This window comes from Theobroma cacao, chromosome 9 (genome assembly GCF_053813885.1).
Source record: "Theobroma cacao isolate CCN51 chromosome 9, ASM5381388v1, whole genome shotgun sequence".
NCBI lineage: Eukaryota > Viridiplantae > Streptophyta > Magnoliopsida > Malvales > Malvaceae > Theobroma > Theobroma cacao.
Window position 1 is genome coordinate 7,898,148 of NC_142647.1, and position 26,407 is coordinate 7,924,554.

The 26,407-nt window shown below is 31.6% G+C and overlaps 1 pseudogene; it reads right to left on the bottom strand.

The window, feature by feature from the left end:
- Positions 1–1,558: 1,558 nt before the first annotated feature.
- Positions 1,559–26,396, bottom strand: LOC108663218 (cuscuta receptor 1-like; annotated as a pseudogene).
- Positions 26,397–26,407: the final 11 nt, after the last annotated feature.

Below are 26,407 nucleotides of genomic sequence, written 5' to 3' on the forward strand. Positions count from 1 at the left end.
TGGGTTCAACTAGTCATTCCTAACTAGTTTCCAACCACCATTAAATGGCTATTGTTTGCACTACTCTAATCACACTAAAAATGAGTAAACAACTCAACAATAAAACAACTCATAATCTCAATTACTAGCCATTATCAACAACTTAAAACTAAGCCTAGCTCATCACTCACCTTAGGGTTTCTTTGTAGTTGAATTTTCTTCCAATAGCTTCCAAAAAAATGTGAAAAATCTCTCTTTATCTCTCTAAAACCTCCAGCTAGTGAGAAAAAGTGTTGAACAAGGACTTTTTGAGGGTTTTAAAGTGAGAGAATGAAAGAGCACAAGGGTTCTAGTCAAAAGGGCATAAAGGTATGAAAATTAGAGCTAGAGAGAGAAAGTTGTGAAAGTTTCATATCAAGCTTCCATGGAGGATGGAAGCAACGTGAGATGAAAGAAGAAGAAGGAGAAGAAGCTGCTGGAGAATGAAGAAGTTGCTGGAAGAAAAAAAATATTTATAGCTCAAGCTTATCCATTCCACTTGACATTACGAAAATGCCCTTAGCACATTAACTTGTGCTCCTTCAATCCTTGGTGCAATCTTTTTACTCTTTTGATATTAAAACAAGTCCATAATGGTCTAGACATGCTCGGATTTACGAAACTTAAAATTTGACCCGAGGTGAAAAATGATGATTTTGCCCCTGTGGTGAAAATTATTGAAACTTCTAGTTTTTTTCGTATTTTCATCATTACACATTATTTATTCGGTCTTATGCCTATTTAGACCTCAAAATATCATAAAACCTTCTTTTTGGAGCTTTTTAGAGGAAATGATGAAACTACCTCTCGCCCGTGTTATTGCATCTATGCATAGTTATGAGACTATAGGGGTTGAGGTCTCACAAGGTTGACAATGAAAGTTTCATTGAGGAAAGGAAAATGGTTAGTAACAAAAATTAGTTACATGCACAACAAAAATTAGGAACATATTTACAAATGTCATGATCAATATTACCATTTGTATTATTAAGGAGTGAATTTTGCCGCTCATATTGTTCTAGAAATGAGCCAAGCTTGCTTCTTGCAAAATGATTAATTGGTCAAGATACATATTGTTGTAGAAATTCATGGGACTTTGTCGTTCTGACAATAGCTAATACTGACATAAATGCCTAAGAAGCTACTTGATGTAGAATCAAATGTGTGTAAATCTGCAAAATGAAAATAAATTGTTGCAATACTTGTGGTTTGTGTGTTTTTGTGAACCTATAATCAATAATTGAGTGCTATGAGCATTGAACTTTTCCAAATCATAAGCAAAGACTTCTAATTCAGGTTTTCTTTTTTTCTCTTGTTTGAGATTCTGTTTTAGCTTGGAATTCACTTAGCAAAACAATCTAGAACAAAGAAATGTGTAGTGGAAGTTATAATGTCAACTGCACAATGCAATTTCATTGCGACGATACTGTAAAATTCAATTGAATTTCTGCATAGATTGAAATCAAGAGGCTTTTCATTCAATTTCTGAAGAGGAAGGGTAAAAAGCTGAAAGTTTTGGTGGAAATGGAAAATTGATTGGCTACATATTTCCACAATGCAATTCTCTAGGCAGATTGTCAACCACAAAATAGTAGCAAGAAGTAATGCCCGTTTCAATATGATAGAACCATGCTTGTCTCGAATAAGGATATATGTAAAGCACAGCAGCAATAGCCAATAGCACTATTATGTAAAACACGATGAAACTCACTTAAAAGGCATCCATGTCAATTAGGCCACTGTCTCCTCTGTTGCCAATTAAAGCCTTTGGTGTGAATGATGGTTCAATTGTTGAGCAGTTCTTTTGCAATGGTGGGCCACAAAGAAAAGGATTTCCCAGATAACTGCTTTCATCAAATGTTCCAAATTGTGCAATCCTTTTAGGTGTCTTTCCAGATAAGTTGTTGTATGGCACATTGAAAAATGCCAAGAAATGTAACTTCACAAGTTCAAGAAGAATATGCCCATTCGAGTTGTTGTAAGAAAGCTCTAGACTTTCTATTTGTACAAGGTGAGAAAGCGCTTGTGGGATTGATCCTGTCAAACTGTTGTGAGAAAGGTTCAATGCAAAGACCATAGTAAAGTTTTCCATTGCATAAGGAATCTCACCTGTTAACTTGCTACATGAGAGATAAATTCCAAACATGTATGCAATGTTTTTTCTTTTGTAAGAGTACGATATGCTCTTTATTGTGTATTTTATTGGTTTTTCAATCAAGGGCTTTGTGCCGTTAGAAGTTGTAAAAGGAAAATTAACATATTGGTTGGATAAAAAGTTCAAGGCAATAACTTTTAGACGAGGGAATACCACTAGACAAATTATTATGAGAAAGATCAATCAAGCTTAATTGAGCCAACTTGCATAACTGAATTGGAATCTCACCTTCAAAGTGGTTTCTCTTCAAGAGAAGATAACTCAAAGCAGAAAGCCTGCTAATCCAATTTGGAATGTTGCTAGTCAAGTGGTTATAGCTGAGATCTAATGTCACTAAAAAATAGCTGTCACGAAAAGCATCTGGTAGTGGCCCTTGTAGCTTATTTTTAGATAAAACTTCACCATCAATAAGGTAGCATTTGGTATTTCACAATGTAATGTGATTGCAAGCAATGTGATTGTAGGGAAGATAACATTGCAGTGTTTGGTATATAAGTAATGTAATGATTAAAATGCAGAGAAGATAATATTGTAGTGTTTGTTTTACAAGTACTTTACTATGTAATGTTAATTTTCAAAACTACCCTTATATATTAAAATACAAGTTTAACATGTATCTTTTTATTATTAATTTTTATATAATGTCATTTTATAAATATATTTTTAATTAAATATATATTATTTTTCATTTCTTATTACAAGTATATACTTTATTTGTCAAACCCTGCTTTGTAAAATAATTATAATATCATTCACATGCTCGATAGAATGTTTATATATTTAGAAAGTTCGAGAAATCGTTAAAAGACGATATTACCCCTAATGGTACCATTGAGTCGATTAAGCCTCGAACTAGTTCAAATAGGAATTTTAAGGTGAAATTAAGAGTTTCAAAGTTCAGGGATGACTCAAAATAGTAATTCAGAGTTCGAGGATCAATTCAGAGTAAAACCGAAATTTTCACTATTTAGGGGCAAAATCATAATTTTTCCACTCGAGGACAAAATTTGAGATTTTGAGAGAATTTAGATTACATTTGACAAATTGGAGAATGGTATGAGTATAAGGGATGAAAAATATGTCTATGGGCAATTTTTCAGTTTTTGGGGTAAAAATGTAATTTTTCACTTTACAGGGGTAAAAGTGTAATTTTTAAAAATTTGCTCCACCAAAACTTTGAAAAAGTCTAGAAATTTCATGGACAAGTGAAGAGGACTGAATGGTAGAAAAAGAAAGTAAAAAAGATGGCTAGAAAAAAATAAAATAATAATATATTCAAAAGGTAAATAAAATAATAATATTTTATTAAGCCTATTAAAAGGCTTGAAAATTCAAGAATTCTTCATTGGGAGGGTCAGCCAAAACTAGCAGGAGAGAGAGAGAGAAATAAGAACAAAGCCTAGAGTGAGAAACTTCAAAGAAAAAGTGTGATTTTTCAAGGAATCAAGTGTTTAAAGGTATGATTTTTCAAGCTTAGCTTAAGATTTATCATTTCTATGCATTTCTCCTTATTTTCCATGGTTAAATTATGTGTTTTGATGATGGATTCAAATCTGATCATATGGGTTTAGAGAGAGAAAGTTGTTAGATTAATTTGATTTTGAAATATGTTAGTATTTAGTGTTAGTTTAGCATGTTTATGAGTAAAACAACAAGAAAAATATTCATTTTCTCCATGAATTTCTCTAGGCCGAATCTAGCCAATGGTGTGTGAGGATGAGGTTGACTTTATTTTAAGAGAATTAGATGGAAAAATGATGAATTATGAGGTTGGAAATTAAATGGGAATTTTTGGTGCAAAAAATTGAAATTTTTACCCACTAAGGGTAAAAGTGTAATTTGTGGTCCGAACTGATAAATTGGACCACATTCACAGTCATTGAGGTATTGTGGATATAATTGGATAATTAAAATTGAAATGGATGAAATTGGAGTTGAATTAGAGATTTTAGAAATTTACACCGTGTATAGGCGAGTTAGGTCGGACACTGTGATTAAGCGATTGTCCAAACATTTCACACCCTATCTAGTGCATACGCATGGATAAGAGTCTGAAATAATATATATTTATTTGACACAAATTATTGAATTTTTTATGTCATGTATTGTGGATAGGTGATGAGCTATCTGATAAGGGTAAAAGACTACACCCGAGGATCGAGAATAGGAGTATATCTACTCCTAGTACAGTGAGTAAACTTACTATCGTCTTAATTATCTAGAGTAGATTTATTTAATTGTGTGATTTTATGGAAAAATGGTTTAATTGGAAAATTATTGTGTTTTATGGAAAAATGAGATTTTATAAAATAATTTTATAAAATTTTTGAAAATTTAATAATGATTTCAAAAATAGAGTAATTAGAGACCTATACTATGATTGTGTTGTTTATCCATGATTTGACATTAAATGGCTTATGATAAATGTGGGTATGACTGGTTATTTTTATGATTTAAAGAATATATGAACTGTTTTGATTTGCCTTGAATGTGTTAAGTGAGCCATGTCATATTATTGTGATTTTATTGGTTGGTGGATTATAAAGTGGGCATTGCAGTGACGGGGGTTCTGTGGGCCAACCTAATTAGAGGGGCACGGTTCTCAATTATTGAGCTTACCTTGATTGGAGAGGCGCGTAGGATAACTCCCGAGGTAGGATTTGAGTACACTTCACGCTGCCCACCACGTGAAACTGGAACTCAGCCAATGCCGAGGAACGGCTGTGTTGTCGGAGGTGAAATGTGTTTGTGTGTGTGACAATAAACAGCCTTGACGGTCTCGCTAAGATGCCTTCGCGAGGTATCCCCGAGAATGAATTTTTGACAAGGGCCAAGTTTTTGAAAAGTACATAAGCCATGTTGAGTAATTGGATGAAATCCAATTATTTATATGGGTTGGGATGAATTATTTTAATTGTCTCCTATTACTCGGCTTTAGATTATTTTGATGATGTCTGTCTACTCACTGAGATTTTATAATCTCACCCCTTCTTCCTATACATTTTTCAGGCTCAGAATAGGCAGTAGACTGTCAATTGCATCGAGAAGTAAATTTCGGAGTTGCATCCTAGAAAGCAAGGTTATAGACTTAAACCTTCTCAGTTATTTAGGGGCTTATGTGTCATTGTAATTTAAATTGCATACTCCAGTTTTCTATAATATAGTATGTATAAATTTATTTATTTTTATGTGCAGAAAATTAATTTTTGATGTTTCAAAAATATATATTTATATATTGTTTTACATTAAAATAGATTATTTCAATTAATATTTTTATTTTATTTTATTATTCAAAAAAAAAAAAAAGAAAAAAGAGAGAGGAATGGAAAAACTGGTATAAAAGCCTTGCGAGGTCTCGAAAGGCATTCGGGGGAAGAATATCTGTCGAGGCTTCGCGGCGGTTGTTATGGGCTCGATGGGAGTTTCGGGTCGTGACAATTTGTGTGGTATCAGAGTATGGTTTAAAGATCAAAGATTTTGGTTTTAAAGCTTTGGATTTTAAAGTTTTTAGTTTTAAAGTTGTTTTAAGAAATCCACACTAACACTGCGTGTCCCCGAGTTAAGTTAAGTCAAATAGAATGCATGAGTATGCATATAGAGACCTGTTTATTTGCAGGGTGTATAAGAGATTATGTAATTTTCGTTTGATTTCATATAGGTTTTGAAGTGTGTTGGATTACACTTAACATGTCTAGGGGGGACAGTTTTTCTGATATTTCACAGAGTGTTAGTGAGGGACCAACAAATTTTACTGCTGAAAGCCGATGGTGTCTTGAACTTAATAATCCAGAAGGAGTATAAAAATCTTTTAGTATGACAAAGGTAGATTAGTAATATAAGTATTGAGGATGAATAATTATCTTAGTGGCAAGATCGATTATTTTAAATAAATATTGAAGGTTGAAATAGGAAGCCATTAATTGTTCCAGCAATTATTAGATTTAATAACGATTAAACCTTGCAGTACTATGAATTGATCACCAATTAACGGGGTTAAGTCAAGGATTATAAATTTGAGTGTGGAGGGAATTAGAAGGTGATACCGTAAAATTTTAAGATAAGGAATATAATCGGTTACGACTATGAGAATAGTGGGATACTATCAATAATGAATCATTAGGCGTGTGATGAAGTTGTGATCTATTGAACCATATGGGAAGACTGTCCTAAGGTGAGACATAGGACATGAGGATTTTTGGAGATGCTTATAAAGGGAGATATAAATTGTAAAGTATGTCTTTCCCCACAAGTTTTAATTTATTTGAGAAATGATCATGGTAAAGATATGTGAATATTGGTAATGAAATATGCCCTAAGGGATGACGGTGGCATATCACATAGATAATATAGATATGTTGGGGTCAGTATCCTGATCATGCATCTGTGATAGAAAATTTACTTTGCTAATTGTGGTATAGACTCAAAAAGGAGCCAAGCTGTTGAGAATGACTAAGGTAGTAACTCTAAAAGTAAAAGATTTGTTTTAATTAAGTAGATTCCAACGGCTACATTGAAATAAATTACCTTGTGGAGTATTAAGATCAATAATGTATTGATCAAAGTCAAATCTTAAGAAATATAAAGGATGAGAGATTAATGAGAAGGGACATCAATGTTAAGTAACGAATTTGTGAATAAAGGATTACGACGGTGGCATAGAAAATGAGTACCATAAAGGATTACTATGAGGATTTATAATTCTTGTATTAACTCAGTTGAATGAAAAGTGATTAAATGAAGCAACTCTTGTGGTAAACAGCGGAATAGTGAAGTTGACGTAGAGTCTTGTTTATAGTCAGTGACTGCAGCATCGATTATAGACAAGAGGCTGCGTAGACTCTTTATCTTGGGAAACCACTTAGTATAATCCTAAATGACATAAAGACTCATGATCGAGAGGATTATTGCTAATCAAATTCTAAAGGGTAATAATAGATATAAGTGAAGTATTCAAGTTGAGTTGAAAATAAATACGAGGAGAAACTCAAGATTCCTTATAAATGAGATAACAGGAGAAGTTGAGCATCGAATAAAAGATAATACCCCGCCTTTTCTTTGAGTTGATAAGTGAAATTTTGAGGATAAAATTTTATTTTAAGGGAGGTAGTGTTGTCAAACCATGCTTTGTAAAATAATTATAATATTATTCACATGCTCGATAGAATGTTTGTATATTTAGGAAGTTTGAGAAATCGTTAAAAGACGATATTGCCCCTAATGGTACCATTGAGTCGATTAAGCCTCGAACTAGTTTAAATAGGAATTTTAAGGTGAAATTAAGAGTTTCACAATTCAGGGATGACTCAAAATGGTAATTCAGAGTTTGAGGATCAATTCGGAGTTAAACTGAAATTTTCACTATCTAGAGGCAAAATCGTAATTTTTCCACTCGAGAACAAAATTTGAGATTTTGAGAGAATTTAGATCACATTTGACAAATTGGAGAATGGTATGAGTATAAGGGATGAAAAATATGTCTATGGGCAATTTTTTAGTTTTTGGGGTAAAAATGTATTTTTTTACTTTACAAGGGTAAAAGTGTAATTTTTAAAAATTTGCTCCACCAAAACTTTAGAAAAGTCTAGAAATTTCATGGAAGACATGGACAAGTGAAGAGGATTGAGTGGTAGAAAAAGAAAGTAAAAAAGATGGTTAGAAAAAAATAAAATAATAATATATTCAAAAGGTAAATAAAATAATAATATTTTATTAAGCCTATTAAAAGGCTTGAAAATTCCAGAATTCTTCATTGGGAGGGTCAGCAAAAACCAGCAGGAGAGAGAGAGAAATAAGAACAAACCCTGGAGTGAGAAAATTTAAAGAAAAAGTGTGATTTTTCAAGGAATCAAGTGTTTAAATGTATGATTTTTCAAGCTTAGCTTAAGATTTATCATTTCCATGCATTTCTCCTTATTTTCCATGGTTAAATTATGTGTTTTGATGATGGATTCAAATATGATCATCTGGGTTTAGAGAGAGAAAGTTGTTAGATTAATTTGATTTTGAACTATGTTAGTATTTAGTGTTAGTTTAGCATGTTTATGAGTAAAACAACAAGAAAAATATTCATTTTCTCCATGAATTTCTCTAGGCCGAATCTAGCCAATGGTGTGTGAGGATGAGGTTGACTTTATTTTAAGAGAATTAGATGGAAAAATGATGAATTATGAGGTTGGAAATTAAATGGAAATTTTTGGTACAAAAAATTGAAATTTTTACCCACTAAAGGTAAAAGCGTAATTTGTGGGCCGAACTGATAAATTGGACCACATTCACAATCATTGAGGTATTGTGGATATAATTGGATACCAAAGAAAAACAAGAAAATTCAAAGGAGAATTCGTATTTTTCGCCCGTTTACGCGTCTAACGATAAGATTTTTCGACTTTAGCTTGGTTTCTACATTTCTTATGCCTTTGTTTTCATTTAGCATGCTTGAGGAGAGAGATCTAAAAGTGACATCAAGGGCTGGACGAAATTCTAGGGGAGAGATTTTGAAATTTTTCGGTTTTGATTTTTAGTTAAATTGGTAGTTTTAGTTAGTTAAATGTGTTTAGAAATTAAATTTGGCAAGAAAGCATTAAATTGTCACAATACCCACCCTTGGCTGAAACTACAATGAGGTACAATGATGATAATCTGATTTTTATTCTAAGAGAAATGAAGAGAAAATGATGAAAAATGGTTAAATGTGATAGAAAAACAAAGTGAAAAATTAACCAAGTTAATGTCCCATTTTTGGCCGAATTTTCCAAGGAAGAGAGTGAGTTGATTTTGGTGATTTTAGAGGAATATTGGCTGATAATTAATGGTTAGAAATGTTGGAGAGAGAATGGGACAATTTAGAGCTAAAATGGAGTGCGTTAGCAATTTATCGGGTAAAGTGCCAAAATAGGTTAATATCGCGTTTAAGCCATTTTTGGCTATTGCATTTCATACCATGCATTAGTATAGGATTTAAGTCAAATATATAGTTATTTAGCATTAATGTGATGAATTGAGTAAATTTTTGCAATGTGTCTTGGAGGAGAGCCTTCCGGTAAAGGCAAGGAAATCGTACCCGATGAGTAGTTATCGGGGCACCTAGAAAGCTTTTAGTTTGTACAAACGGTGTGAATTATCTAGAGTTTATTTTAAAAATGCTCTTTATGTATTTTATGAAACGAAAATGAGATTAAAACGAGATTTTTGATGTTTTAGAAATAAATGTGACAAAAAAAAATATATTGTGTTGATTATGAAATTGAGTAATTAGAGACTGTTAACTGTCTTAAAAATTATATATTTTCCTATGAATGGCTTATGAGATATAAGTATATGTGGCTATATTTTGTAAGTACATTGGGAAATTTATGTAAGCTATTTTTACTATGCAAGCTGGATAAATAAATAAAAGCCACGTTATATTGTCGAAATTTTATTAAAATTGGTGGGTTAGTCACTGCAGTGACGAATTTTCGTGGACTGCCTATTAAAGGGGTATGGTAAACCCGGTTATATAGTTACTCCGATTGTAGAGGCGAGGGGGGTAACTCTTAAGGTAGTATTAGAGCTCACTTCACGTCGAACCTCCACGTGAATGTGTAACTCAGCCAACGCCAAGGAACGGCTTGTTTTAAAAATAAAAATATGTTTCACATGTAAATGTTATAACAACCTTGGCGGACTCGGTTAGATGCCTCTGCCAAGGTATCCCCGAGGATTAGTTTTGGCTTGAGCCTTGTTTTTAATAAAAGACATAAGCCTTAACAACTGTTTTGGTAAATTACAAATATTTTATGGTTTAAGAAATAAATTGAAAACATTATGAAATGGTTCGTAATTTGTTGTTTAAACTTGCCTCCATTTTACTCGCCTTTAGATATTTATGATAATGTCTGTTTACTCATTGGGATTGCAAAATTTCACCCACGTCCTTTCCAAACATTTCAGGTCTGTGGTAGCTTGTAGATACCCTATTTTGTCGAGGATTCCAGTTGATATCTCTACCACACAGACAGTAGGTTTCTAGCACCAACACTGGGTGTATTTTGGGCCACTTGTCATTGTAACCATTATTGTACATTATAACTTAGTAAATTTTTGTATGTATGAATTTATTTTACTTACACATTATAAAAGATTTCTTACACGTGTTTCTATAAATATTGTTTTATATAAAAATACTATATTTTAATCAATATTTTGAATAGTGATATTTGTCTATAAATCCTTTAAAAAAAATTTCTTTGAATTTATTTGAGCCGGAAACGGCCGGTAATTGTTTTAAATGGAATGTTTAACAACGATTGCTCACAGGAAATGAAAGAATCTGATATGTAAGCCTTGCAGGGTTCCGGTTGGTATTTCGGGTAATGAGTGTCAATCGGGACGTCATGACAGTTGTCATGGACCCAAGGGAGGTTCCGGGTCGTGACAGAGGTATTGTGGATATAATTGGATAATTGAAATTGAAATGGATGGAATTGGAGTTGAATTAGAGATTTTAGAAATTTACACCGTGTATAGGCGAGTTAGGTCAGACACTGTGATTAAGCGATTGTCCAAACATTTCACACCCTATCTAGTGCATACGCATGGATAAGAGCCTGAAATAATATATATTGATTTGACATAAATTATTGAATTTTTTGTGTCATGTGTTGTGGATAGATGGTGAGCTATCTGATACGGGTAAAAGACTACACTCGAGGACCGAGAATAGGAGTATATATACGCCTAGTACAGTGAGTAAACTTACTATCATCTTAATTATCTAGAGTAGATTTATTTAATTATGTGATTTTATGAAAAAATGGTTTAATTGGAAAATTATTGTGTTTTATGGGAAAATGAGATTTTATAAAATAATTTTATAAAATTTTTAAAAATTTAATAATGATTTCAAAAATAGAGTAATTGGAGACCTATACTATGATTGTGTTGTTTATCCATGATTTGACATTAAATGGCTTATGATAAATGTGGGTATGACTGGTTATTTTTACGATTTAAAGAATATGTGAACTGATTCGATTTGCCTTGAATGTGTTAAGTGAGCCATGTCATATTATTGTGATTTTATTGATTGGTGGATTATAAAGTGGGCACTGCAGTGACCGGGGTTTGTGGGCCAGCCTAATTAGAAGGGCACGATTCACAATTATTGAGCCTACCTTGATTGGAGAGGCACGTAGGATAACTCCAGGGGTAAGATTTGAGTACACTTCACGCTGCCCACCACGTGAAACTGAAACTCAGCCAACGCCGAGGAACGGCTGTGTTGTCGGAGGTGAAATGTGTTTGTGTGTGTGACAATAAACAGCTTTGGCGGTCTCGCTAAGATGCCTTCGCGGGGTATCCCAGAGAATGGATTTTTGACAAGGGCCAAGTTTTTGAAAAGTACATAAGCCATGTTGAGTAATTGGATGAAATCCAATTATTTATATGGGTTGGGATGAATTATTTTAATTATCTCCTATTACTCGGCTTTAGATTATTTTGATGATGTCTGTCTACTCACTGGGATTTTATAATCTCACCCCTTCTTCCTATACATTTTTCAGGCTCAGAATAGGCAGTAGACTGTCAATTGCATCGAGAAGTAAATTTCGAAGTTGCATCATAGAAAATAAGGTTATAGACTTAAACCTTCTCAGTTATTTGGGAGCCCACGTGTCATTGTAATTTAAATTGTATACTCTAGTTTTCTATAATACAGTATGTATAAATTTATTTTGTTTTTATGTGCAGAAAAATTAATTTTTGATGTTTCAAAAATATATATATATATATATTGTTTTACATTAAAATAGATTATTTTAATTAATACTTTTATTTTATTTTATTATTCAAAAAAAAAAGAAAAAAGAGAGAGGAATGGAAAAACTGGTACAAAAGCCTTGCGAGGTCTCGAAAGGCATTCGGGGAAAGAATGTCTGTCGAGGCTTCGCGGCGGTTGTCACGGGCTCGATGAGAGTTCCGGATCGTGACATTATTTTTATTTTTAATATAATTTCTTATATTGTATATTTTCTTATATTAGAAGCTTTAGAGACAAGTTAATTGGTCTCTATCTCCATGTGCCACTGCCACTTCATTTTCAGATTTTGATCTGACTTGTGATACAAATCAAGCAAGAGATAAATGCAGAGAGCTACAACCACATTGAATCAAATTTAGTTTTATGAATAAAGCCTAATACAGGGGAGATTGACAGTAAAAGGAGTAATATCAAAATAAAAGGTAGCATTACCCCTCCATGGCATACTATATTACTATAATAATGCCACTAAGTTTTCTTTTCGGCTGAAACCAAACACCTTCATTTAGGGACGGAGGCCCTCCCTGTGAATCAAATTTTGCTTAAACCCCACTTACATCACAACTCTTTTCTGCATCAATACTATATGCTCTGAATCATGATTAGATGTTTCAAAATAGGCTTTATTTACATCAGTAAAGCTTTTTTCTGGTTACGCAACCCAAGTGCAAAGATTATAATGTGGTGTTTGCTGTTCGAATCCATCCGTGGTTCCAAATTTTGTCACCATAGCATTCTGCAAGATTTGCTCCATTCGAAACTTGAAAAATTGTCAGCACTTGTCAGCAGCAGCTACTGTTTGTTGTTCAAGAGACATCCGCGTTGGTGTTGGCAAAAACAATCACATGAAGTCTTAATTTCTTTTTACGTTATCTGGCTTCAGAGCCCCTAGCTTCCTGGAAGTCATCTCTCACACAACACGTACAACGGTTTTTAAGCCCTTTATATTGCCACTCCACTAAATTTTTTTCCTTGCATTTTTAGCTGATTGCAGATGTGAAGCTTACTATTTTAGGGCATACACCCCTCTTAATCATTATGTTGAGTAGCATCTTTGCTTTCTCAATCTGATAAATCTCACACAATAATGTCCCCATCTGATTGCATAGGTACATATCAGAATGAAATCCTTTCCTCTCCATCTCAATTCGCAACTCAAAAGCTTCATCAACCAACCCATTCTAGCAAAATCTATCAATCAACATATCATACATAACCTTGTCCAACTCAAACCCCTTGTTTTGCATCTCATTTACATACTTCATTGCCATTTCCATTTCTCCAACCTTCGAATACCCATTTATTAACGACCAATATGTATCAGCATTTGGCTTTACACCTCTATTGCTCATTCTATCAAACAAGAATAACACATTCTCTATTGATCCTAACTTACAATAACCATTTATCATCAAATTATACAAATAAGTATCAACTTTCAAACCTTTGTCATGCATCTCTCCAATCAACCTTCCAGCTTCATTGATTTTCCCATAGCTTGTATACCCATCAATAAAAAATTTAAAGGTCTCGACATTGAATTCCACTCCTGCTTTTTCCATCAAACCTAACACCAAATCCAACTCCTCAAAATCCCAACTCTTTGCACAAGCATCTATTATAATATTATAAGTTATTACATTGGCTTTAATCCCTCTATTTGCCATCTCCTCTACTATCTCTTACCTTTCTTCACATCCCCGTTTTTACACAACCCATCAACCACAGCTGTCAATGAATAAACAGAAATATCAACACCTGTTTCCACCACTTATAAAAGAAATGTAAAGTCAACCCCAATTCATCAGCTCCCATAAGAGCAATCAAATGAACAGTACAAGTTCTCTCATCAATCTTAATCCCATTATTCTGTGTCTGTGCGTGTGCCATTAGTTTTCAATATCACGAAAACATCCTTCTCCATTTCTCTAATCTTTCTTTAAAGAATGATTGCAGAGTTGAAGTTAGAAATTACCTGTGCTTCTTGTTGAAGATTAGCTTAGAAATCTAACCTCTCTTGCCGATCAAGGGCCAAATTGTTTCACTGATAAACCATAAAATATAAATATAAAAAAAATCCAAATTAATAAAAAAAAGTCAGATTAAAGAATACAAAAAGAAGATAAAAAAAGAGAAAGAAAAAGAAGATTGGGAGATTTCAACCCACAATTTCAGATAATGAAGAAGCAGAGCTAGAAGAAGGAGGAGCGACTTTAGCAAAATGGAAAAAAAGCAGCAAACCCTAAACCCAAAAACGACGATAAACTTTGTTTGCTTCCGATTGTGAGTAATTTTTTTAAAAGATGATGGGTAAAAATGCCTCTAAAGACATTGCAGAGTGTAATGTAACGTGATTGCATTGGTTTTGGGCAGTAATCACATTACATCTATTGGTTGCAATGTGATTGCATTACAATTTTACATTGTAGTGGTCTGTTACAAAATAAATATTGCAATATAATTTAATTAGGCACATTGTAGGAAATGTGACTTTACATGTCTTATACCAAACGCACCCTAAGGGTTTGAAGCAAGATGGTAAACTCCCAGAGATGTTGTTTACTGAAAGGTCCAGTACATGATTGAGTTTGCAAAACTCCTCTGGGATTGGACCTTCAAGATGATTATCTGCCACGGCAATTTGTTCCAAATTTGAAGTAATTCCCATCCACTGTGGTATCCTACCAAAGAGATGGTTTTTACTAAGATCTAACGTTGACAAACTAGACATATTCCCCATCCAACTAGGTATCGTACCAAAGATATGGTTATTGCTTAGATCAAGTGTGTGCAAGGCAGAGCAGTTAGACAAGACATTTGGGATCCTTCCAGAGAAGTTATTTCCATCCAATTGCAACTCGTTCAAGTTTGTTAAGTTAAAACCTCCGGAGAAAAGTTTACCCTGCAACGTGTTATTTGATAATGCAAGGAGTCCTAACGAGGAGCAACCCATGGCCAAGTGTTCAGGTATCCCACCAGACGATTGTTGGATAAGTCCAAAGATTCCAATGAGCTCATATCACCAAAAGATGAGGGAATGCTACCGTTAAAATATTTCTGACATGTTCAGAAACATTAACGATGGTAATTTTGCTCCAATTTCTGTTGGGATGCTGCCATTGAAGAAATTGTTGGAGACATCTAAAACGGATAAATCCAAATGTGAAGCGAATGGTAGCCAAAAAGGACCCGATAGAGAGTTGTTGATGAGAATTAGTGTATCTAATTTCTTATTGTTTCCCAACAACCAACTTGGGAACTGATCTACCTTGATCAGTTGATGATAGAGGAATTGAGGAAATGATCCTCCATCTCCACAACAAGATAAACTGATCTCATTCAGTTGGAATCTTGGGGCCAAATTATGCATCTTGGTTTCAGCATATATGGAATTATTGTCTGTATAGATGTACTTTGAGTTTTGAAAGGTTGAAGAAGGGTCCTAATGAGCTTGGGATTTGAAAGTAATTATTTGAAAGTGTCAATATTCGGAGGGATGTTAGACTCTTAAGGGAAAATATATTTCCAGAAAACTGGTTGGAAGAAAGATCTAAACTTTTAAGGGATGTTAGATTTTTAAGGACAGATATATTTCCAGAAAATTGATTAGAAGGGAGATCTAATCTTTCAAGAGATGTGAGGTTGGACATGCATTCGGGCAGCTTACCCTTTAGAGTATTGTATTGGATATCAAGCTCTCGGAGATGCTTCAATTCACAAAATCCTGTAAACATTTTATTATATTAATTATTAGATAATTAAAGAAAACGAACAGAAAAGAGAGAAAACACATAGACAAATAAACATGAATAAGACAGAAAAAGTACTTAAAACAAGGTAAGGTAACTTAGAAACAAAAGTATATTAATTAAGAGAAAAGATTTTTTGACAAAATTACCATTAATAAAACTTTCTCATATTCAAGCACATTTGTTGAAAAAAATATTGTTACACGTTATATTGAAAAAAAATTATTACATGTTATTTTTTTTTTATGATTTTAGGAAATGTAACCAATAAAATAACCTAAAAGTTAATTATTTAAATTTTGAGATTTTGGATAATATATTTTTGTCCAAATCCATTTCATCCCAACAATAATGTTAAATAACTTTTCAATGCGTCTTCCTTTTCATATTAAATTCTTTTTTGATTTTAAACTTTATCTCTATCGTGAATGTGCTTAACTCTAAAAGTTTATGTTTAGTGAAATATAAAGATAGAGACCAAGTTAAGGTATTTAACTCAAAGAATTTATATTATAATGAAATACAAAAATAGAGACCAAAGTTATATGCTATGTTTAAAAAATATTATTATTATATATCATATTTAAAAAATATTGTTATTACATGTTACGTTCAAAAAAATATTGTTATTACATGTTACGTTTAAAAAAATATTGTTATACGCCATGCTTAAGAAAAAATTGTTGCACACCATACTTAAGGTGTTTAACTTTAAGAGTTTATGTTCTAGTAAAATACAAAAAGAGCAAGTTTCATGTCATGTTTAAAAAATGTTATTGTTACATGCCATGTGTAAAAAATTTTGCTATACACTATTTTGAAACAAATGTTGTTACATGCCATGCCATATTCAAAAAATTTGTTAAATGCCCAGTGCTTTAGAGTTGTTACATATAGACATGGCATGTAATAACTCTGGGCAATGTTTTAATTTACAAATTTCATTTCATTTATAACTTCAACTTATCAACTTTTGGATTTTGTGAATGTAAACTAATTGTTGATTTTTTGAGAAAATCTTACAGAAAAATATGAACTATAAAATTTTTCAGATAAAAAAGAAGATGAACAGAATAAAAAATTAACAATTTTGGAGGAAAACACTTTCTCTCACCTTCATTTAGATTTTTTAGATATATATATATATATATATATATAAATACAAAATATCAAAAACTACTAATCTGTAGAAATAGTCTTAAAAAACAAAAAATCCCAAAAAGTTGATGGAGTTCGACACTGCAAGCCTAAAGCTTTAGCATTAGATGTTACATGCAAAGGTTAAAGCTTTAGCACCAGATATTACACACCAAAGCTTACTTCTTCATACTGATGTTACACGCCAAGGCATGAATCACTTTGTTACACATAAATGAATGTTCTACCGGATTGAATCATTGAAAAACTCAACACAATAAACCCAAGAACATGTTATTACTCGCAATGTAATGTTTTTTTATTATAAATCGACGATAATATGATGAGATAATGAGAGAGAGACAGAAAGAGGATTTTTGTGAATGTAAACCAATAAACCTAAGAATATATTGTTACTCATCATGTTATATCATGTTATGTTCTTTGATATGTAGATTGATGATGATATGGAGAGATTGATAGAGATTAATAGAGAGATGGTGATGGTGGTAAAATTATAAAGAGCTGGATGGCAGGAGAGAAAAATGGGAAATGGTCATGATAAAAGTTAAGTGAAAATAGTTAACTTCATATTGAAAGCTATTTTTGAAATATGATTATTAAATTGACTATTTCTCACAATTTATTCAAAAAATGATATATTTAAATAGAAGAAACCTAAATAGAACAAACGAAAATGGAGGGAGAGGACGAAAGTAGTGATAGAATAAAGAAATGAGAGGAAAACTCGACCAATGTTGCCTCAAAAACAAGGAGCGAAGCGACAGAAGATCAAATAGTGGAAAGTTTTGGGAATAGTTATAGTAAGGAGAAGGAAGATGATGAGGTGGACATGGTGGGTGACATGGAGGAAATTAGTGATGTGGTGTACACACCCATTCAAAATTAACCAAAAATAAAAACAAATAATACTATAATATATATAATAAAAAATAAATTAAATAAAATAAAAAGAGAGAAGAGGCTGAACCATGCTTGGCTTCCATGGTCAACAAATACGGAGCATTAAATGCTCCTCCGACGGTCGGGATTTGAAGATCACTGTCGACAGATTTGTTTTTGACTTGAAGGCACTCCTTCGGATTTCATGCTGAACAGAGCGTGATTGCTTTATTTGATTGTCCAAAAATTTGGACAACTAGGTTCTATAAGAACCCTAAAAAGACTCTGAAGTAAAGGAGAGAATTTTGGAAGGGAACCCAGATTCATGAACAAAACAAAAACACCAATCTGTCAAAAAAAAAAAACAGATTCAAGCAACCAAAACCACAAATAAGCCATAAAAAATCCTAAACTATCAGCAGACTATCATAACCACAATCAACAACAATCAAGAAATAAAAAGAAATACAGTATACATAAAATATAAAAAAAGGGGAGGGGTAGGAGGGTGATTTTAGTGCTTTTTGGTTTGGGTATTTTGTGGAGAAGAAAGGGATATGATATTTTGGGAGCACTGGTTGTACCGTCGGTCGGTGAGAGATAGGGAGTGGGGAGCCATCGGCTGGTGAAGACAAAAAAGGGTTAGAGTTGCTAGTTTGAGGAAAGAATGGTGCTGGATAAGGAAAGTCAAGTGCCGGGAGGGAGAGAAGCAACGCCGGGGAGGGAGGAAATGGGGAAGGAACGACGTCGACGGGAAAAAATTGACGCTGAAGAAGAAAGAAAGGAGGGAGAAAAGTGATGCTAGCGTGGGAGGAAAAAAAGAAGAAGAAGAAGAGGAAAAGAAAAAATAGAGAGAGAGGAGAGTGTCGTCAAGTAGAGAGAGAAAATGAAGGGAGAACATGAGGGGAGAAAGAAAAAGGAGAGCTTTTATAGCTAGGTATAAGGGTAAAATGGTGTTGTTTTGCTAGTGAGGACTTGGTGCTGTTGAAGAGGTGAAAACGACGCCGTTTTTTATGCTTGGAAGTTGCCATACAAAACTCTAAACGGTTCCATTCCAATGCAGGCCAAAGTTCTACAGTAGTTTGGACTAGTCCAAGCCCAAATCAGTAAAGCCCAACCCTTGTTATTTGGTTTGATTGTGTTTATTGGGCTTGTCTATTTGTAATCAAAAAGAAACTTAGTGTTTAAAACTTTGTTTGATTTAAATTAAAATATATCATAAAAATTACATGATGTCTTAATAAAGAGCAATAAAAGCAATAATAGATAAAGCATTAAATGAAAAAAAAAAGATGAGTAAATATTTGATAAAAATAATAGATATAGACAAACATTTGAACAAATAAAATAAAATAATAATAATAATAAAATAAATAAAAAGAGATGATAATGATTATAATGGTAAAATATATATGTAATTGGAATCAACATTCATATTTAGGAGAGTTTCTAGGTTTGGTTTTAAAAAAAAAATTAGTCAATAAATGAATAAATAAATAAATATAAAATAGAATAAAATAAAATAAAAGAATAAGACCAAGTAAGGAATTATTAAGTATAAAATATAATGTTTGATTTGGAATCAATACTGATGATGGGATATTCGTACAGAACGAGAGAAGTCGAGATTTTGAAAGAATTTTTTTAGGTTAGGAATTTCGATTAATACTCCACCAGTATGATAAGAGGGTCTTAAGTCGTAATTCTAATGTTTCCAATTTTAAATAAATAAGAAATTATATATACTTAATCACCAATTAATCAAAAAATATATAAAGAAATGAGAAACCAATGATAACAATAAATTTGCTAATCATAATAATAAAAATGGATAAGATACATATGCATAAATAATAATAACTACGTATAATAAAAAATGTGATCTAAAATATAAATAAATAAAGTATATGATGAAATGGAAATGGTTATACAAAAACAATCAATAAATGTAAAATATTTTGTTCATGATAAGTAAGCTCAAAGAAAAGTATTAAATAAGAAACGAACATTGAATTTACGAGTACGTCGCGTATCATTGTTGCATAGTTACATATCATGACATATAGACATATTCTGTATACGAGCGTAGGCCCAATGATGGGACTTTCCGAGGAAGCATGCAAAGGTGAATTTCTTCGGTAAATACCCTAGGTAAAAAGATATTTTCGTGTCCCATTAGTACGATGAGAAGATTCGAAGAAATATCTTTGATAAAAAGCTTTTGCTCGCATTAGGATTTGCATTCACGAAAGTACTATTTTTACTTGCAAACGACTATCTCGATGATGAGATTTATCTAGTAAATTTGCAAAGACGAGTTTCACAGGTATTTCCCTAGGTGAGAGAATACTCCTGAATCCCACCAGAATGATGGGCAGATTCGAAAAGTATGCTCAATAAAAGGTTTTCGTTTGACATTATCTCGATTTTGTGTCATGCATCTCACAATTGTATTATGTATGTCAAAAATCATAAAATATTTTAACTTGATCAAGAGAATAAAAGACAAATTAAATAAATAAAAATTAAGAAAACATCAAAATAAAAATAGGTTAGGATAATATATGATTAAATGGTATTGTTCGTAGAACAGACGTCACAGAGGTGCTAATCCTTCTTTATGCGTAACCGTACTCCCGAACCCAACTCTAAATAAAATACGTAGACCAATTTATTATTCTTTCAACAGATCCAAAATCAATTTAGGATTTCGTCGAATAGAATCAATTTATTAGGTGACCAATCACACCTAAGTAAAAAAAATTAGTGACGACTCTCTAAATGTATTCATGTCTAACGGTTGGGTTTTCAGACTTGACACATTACGACATGTGGCAAAACTAAAATATAAGAGAACTGTAGAGTTGGCATGTGAAGATGAGAGGGAAAGTAGGATGGGGTCTAGGGTGCAACTCTGGAGGTACAAGGTTAAGAAGGACAATAGCAGAAAGGCATGTGCAAGCGGGACAAGAACAAGCGAGTGATATACTGACCTTTGCAAAGAAAAAAAGGTCGAAAAGGACAATAAGGAAAGAGACAGGAAAAAGGGGGACAACTAGATTGATAAACGGGGAGAGAGGGGAAGGGTGTGGGCTGGGCAGTGGGAAAAAAAGAATCAGGAAGGAATTGATCTGGGAAAGGGCAGGTAGAAGTGCTCGGCTATTGATAGTGAGTTCAAGTGCATCATCACAAATTCCCTTTAAGTCGACTACTATATCATATAAAAAATATTCAAAATTTAAGTAAAAAATTAAATTGTTTGATGATTAAAATAAAAAACTAGATAGAAGATTATTTATAATAATCAATTAGACCTAAATCTAGTTGATATGCAAATAAAATAAATAACAAATAAGAAAGTATTTCAACTTCAAATTTTTTTGACGTACAAGTAAAATAAAATAAAATAAAAAATATTCCCTTTAAGATATTCTTAGAATTAATAATTATAGCAGTTTGACTGCCTGGTACTGTTTATGTATATGAATTTCATTATAACCTATTTTGGGCTGTGTAAATTTCCTGTGGTTTTTATGGTTTTTTTGGGTTTTAGGTGGTTGGCTGCTGCTTGAGGAATGGGATGTCGGTTGCTGTTGTTGGTGTTGAATTTTGTTAATTTCCTGTTTGGATTTAACTCCCTGTGTTGCCTGTTTGGCTTTTTTGGGAGAAGCATTTTGTAGGATGTGGGGCTGTGTCTGGAAGGTTTGGTGCGGTGCTATGGGACTGTATAGGGTGATCTCTATTTGTAAAGGGCTGGCACAAGAACGTTATGTACAGGGGTTTAGGAATTCAGGATGAGTTGGTACAGGGTATACGTGGGTGATTCAATTTCAATCAATCATGTTTTGCTACAACAAAATTGATGATCTGTGGTTAGATCGTTAGGTTTTGATTTTTGTAGTAGTTTTGTGTGGGTAGGTGGAAAGTTTTGGGGGAAAAGAATTGGATTGGTCTTTCCTTGAAGAAGACCAGATGGTTTTGAATAAGGTGCTTATCACTAGCAGTAGTAACTGGTAAGTTGTGGTTTCCAGTTTCCTGTTTTGAGAAATTATAAAGCATAAATTTTCAAAATTTTCAATAGGAAACTGGCAAATTTCCCTGCAGAAGCAAATGCAATCTTCTAATCTCAAAACAAAGATTTCACAAGAAGGGCACAACCTTGTAAGTTGTATAGATTTTATATTGTTTATTTTTTAATAGCTAAAATTTCATTAAGAATAAAAGTTGGAGAAGTACAATGTCTCTCAAAAGTCTTCAATGAGATATTCATTATTACTTAAATAAGAGCATTTTAATATTTCATGAACATAAACTAATATCAATGAATCAGTGAAATAAGAAATTGCCTCTACATTGAAGCAAGGGAAAAGATTTTGGTCAACTTGAATTTTAATTTTTTAATTCATGTGTTTGGAAATATTAAATTTTATTTTATAATAGTTACTTCAGACATGAACAAATTGAGGAAGACAGAATTTAGTAATACCTTGGAAGTTCGAATCGTCAAAACTGAAATCTAGATACATTTCCTCCAAGTAGCTCAAACCATCCAATTCTGAGATGAATCACAAAACGAATTAATTAAATTAAAATAAAACACAATATTATGAGCTTTAAAGCATGTAGGTAATAAGATCATTTGGTATGTTGATTACCTCTTAAATCTATTGATCCTTTCAATTTGCTGCCTCCAAAATAAAAAGACTTTCGATTTGAAAGTTTACCAAGGGGTGACAAAATGCTACTGCTGAAGCGATTGGAACTTAAATCAAGTACTTTTAGATTAATCAACCTTAGTTTTGTTTCATTTTCTGTAAAAGATTTACAAAATTTCATCATTAGTAATATCTTAACATTTTAATAATAATTAAATATTTCTTTCATAAATATATACCTCTGGATGGAAGAAAGTCATTCACCGCATTATACCTCATGTACAGCTTCTCTAAATTGCTCAAAGCATTTAATGCTGAAGAGAGTTACAAACAAAATTAATAAATTATATGAAACAACGAGATATAGTTTCGACCATATATATGTAATAACTCATATTTAATAACTGTAGGAGAGTAAAAATAAAAATAGTTTTACCTTTAATATCTATTGGCCCTGCCAAAATGTTATCTCTTATATGCAAAGATTTCAAATTTGATATCGCACCAAGAAATGAGAATATGCTGTTGTTGAAAAGATTTTCACTTAAACCAAGCACCTCAGTTTTGATGAGCCTCAATTGTCTTTTCTCTATAGAAGAGTTTCCTAATTTCATCTCCAAAAGAATATTAAGTAAACTTACATTCGGTATACGTTTGAAGAACAAATAATTAATTAATGAATAATGTCGACTTACACCTTGAAAAGATTCGAGACTTTCAATTTCATTATTGTCTAAATACAATTCCCGCAGGTTCATCAAATCACTGAATTCTGTTCAAAACTAATAAAATATATCAGCCTATTTATACAGAACATCTAATAAGCACTTTCACAAATTAAGCACAATATTTTTAAGAGAAAAAAGAAAATAAAAAAAAAAGCTTAAAAGCAGGCTTACGTACCTATCATATGAATGGTTTCTTCTAATGCACAGTTCTGCAAACGTAATGTTTTTAAAGATGTAAAACCATTTAGACGTGATAGGATGTCATTTCCTAATTCATTACCATGTAAATTCAGAATTTCCAAATTGTTGAGCTTTGATAACTTATTAATACCTGCTACCAATAATATTAAAAAAAATCAATATCATATATTAGCTTCAAAATTTATTTATTTCATTATGTTATTAGCAAAAGGATGAGAAAGCTACCAAAAAAATTAAGTTATTAGCAAGAAACTAATAATAAAAATAGGATTCAGTATCACCAAAATTGGTAACTAGATATATTTTATTATCCTTTTGTAATGTTATAAAATTTGATGTAATGATTGATATGTTTGTAAAATCATTAATTTAATTATAATAAATGTCAAAGTTTTAAAATTAATCGTTTAAAATTAAGTAGGTTCAATCCTCTTTCTGTCTCTAATTTGAAGAAAGAATTTTGGAATTTAGTGTTCAAATGCAAAAATAAAGCTTTTAAACATAAGGGTCTTATTATATTTTTAATAAAAATTTAATTAAAAATTTATCAATGTTACCTCTCCTAAGAACAGTTGTAGAACACAAGGTTTTATTTGAAAAAAAAAAACCCTTATGGTGTTATAATATGAGAAAATATCATATCACAAAGGATGTAAGTGGAGTTTTCATTTATTTTTAAAAAGAATATAAAATAGAAAAATAATAAAATAGAAAAAGAAACAATAAAAAAGAAAAGATTTAATTGAAATATTTTTCATAAAATATCAAAATAATCATGACAAAGCCTTTATAAGAAACTAAGTGATTTTCTTAAATACGACTCCATAATTTATGAAGTGTTGGGAAGTTTAGAAAGTTTTTAATAGTTAAATAATAATAAAATGAAAAAAGAAAAATAATTAGGGGAAATAAAATATGAAGACATATTTTTCAAGTATAAAATAGGATAATACATAATTAATTGATACAGTTCTTTGAATAGACATAGTGAGAGTGCTTAGTAAAAGATAATATCAATAAAAAATACTGAAAATTAAAAAAATGAATTTGAATTTTGTGAAACCCTATATACTCGTGTTATTACTTATGATGCTCGGCAAATAAAAGGTTTAAAGGGAAAGTACTTTGCCTCGTTGTCTTAGGTCTACGCTATGTTTTTCATCAAGGACGTAGAACTTGTCCTCAGGATAGCAAGAAGCAATTTTAATATTTCGTTTAAATGTATTCCTAATCCTTCCTTCAACATTTTTTGTGCAGGTTGCTTGATTGTGCTTATCGAATATTATAGATGATGTTATTATTACACCATTATGCTTAGTTAGATACTTAATAGACTCGGGATGAATTTTTTTTAGTGATATTTTTCTCTCTCAATGACTTTTTAGTAGTTTAATTTAGTGATGATTCTAACTTTCAAGTTGATTTAAAAATAAATAATTATATGTTATTAATAAATAATTTTTTGTAAAAGGTTATTTAAATTTTATAATGGCATTTAATTAGCAGTTCATTATTTTACTTTAATAAAGAACTGAGCATTAATAAGAAAAAAAGCTAGATAAACAATTGCCAAGTGTTTTACTGTAATAAGCAATTCACCCTAATAGATAATTATTTACTTTAGTCAATATTTTATTTTAATAAAGATTTTTTTTATTTTACAAAAAAATCAGTTGATTATTATAATTGTTATTACTTGTTAATTCCTAGTCTTTTTCCTAAATGGTAGTACTTTTATATGGCTAAATACTTATTTTCACCGTGATGACTAGGTATAGTCATCAATAATTGTCAGAGTTAACTGCAACATGATAATTGTGGATTATATATCATGGTGTTACTATTTAGTTATGGTCAGTGGAATAAAAGTCCTAGTTTTTAATATAGTTAACTTTAAATTTTTTAAGAACTATTTACTTTAAAAAAGACTTCAATATATATAATTAAGAAAACAGATAGATCAAAATTAGTAAATATTTAATTTAGTGGAATTATTTATTTTTATATTATTATTATTACATAAAATTAGTTGATATTTAATTTAATAAAAAATATCAACCAAGGAAAGTTTATTTTAGTATGGATTTTTTTGAATGTTAATAAGAAAATAAATAATAATTAGTTAATATTTTAATTTAATAAAAATCATTAATAAAGAATAAAATAAATAATTTAATAAATTATCAAGAATATATGTATCTTTTACATTTTACACTTTTATAGTTGTACTTTTACATATAGTTATCATATAAAAAATTATGATGAAATAACAGGACAATATATAACTTTACCATTGGTAGGATTTGATTTTGTGCATTGATTGTTTGCTAGATATAAAGACTTGAGAGATGAAAGTTCACTCAAGGATAATAAAGTACTATCATTGAGATTATTGTCACTTAAGTCAAGAATCTCTAGTTTGTTCAATTTCGATGACAACCTTTCCAGACCTACAAGAAAAAAAAGTTTTTAATAGTGGAAAGAAATAACTAACATTTAATTAAGATCAACAAGTAATAAAAAATGAATTTCCAAATGAAAAAAAAATTATTGACTTTGCAATTAGTAAGGAAAAAGTGAATGAACCTCTACTGTGAACACAACCAGCTATGGAATTCCCATTTAAATAAAGACTCTTCAATTCTTCAAAGGAAAGAAACAAAGAGGCGTTGAGATACCAATAATCCCTCTTAGTATCAGTACTCTGACTGAACTTTTCATTGAAGTCAACCATATATGAACGGTAATCTAAATCATACTCGGTTTCTGTCATTGTAAGATTAAGGAAGAGTCGTATCACTCGTCCAGTGGCGGTGTTGCACTCGACCCTTTCCCATTTACAACAATCGGAAGTACTTAATTTGTTTTCCCTCCACCCAGCTGTGTAGACCATTAATATTATAGAAGAAAGATTTAAGTAGCAAGAGAGCTATTTTTTCTTGCTCCCAACATCCATCACACCACCCTCCAAACAAGATTAACGCTACCAGAAACATCCACAACCATTTGGACTCCATCTCCACACACTCAGATCACTTAATATGACTCTACCTCTATGC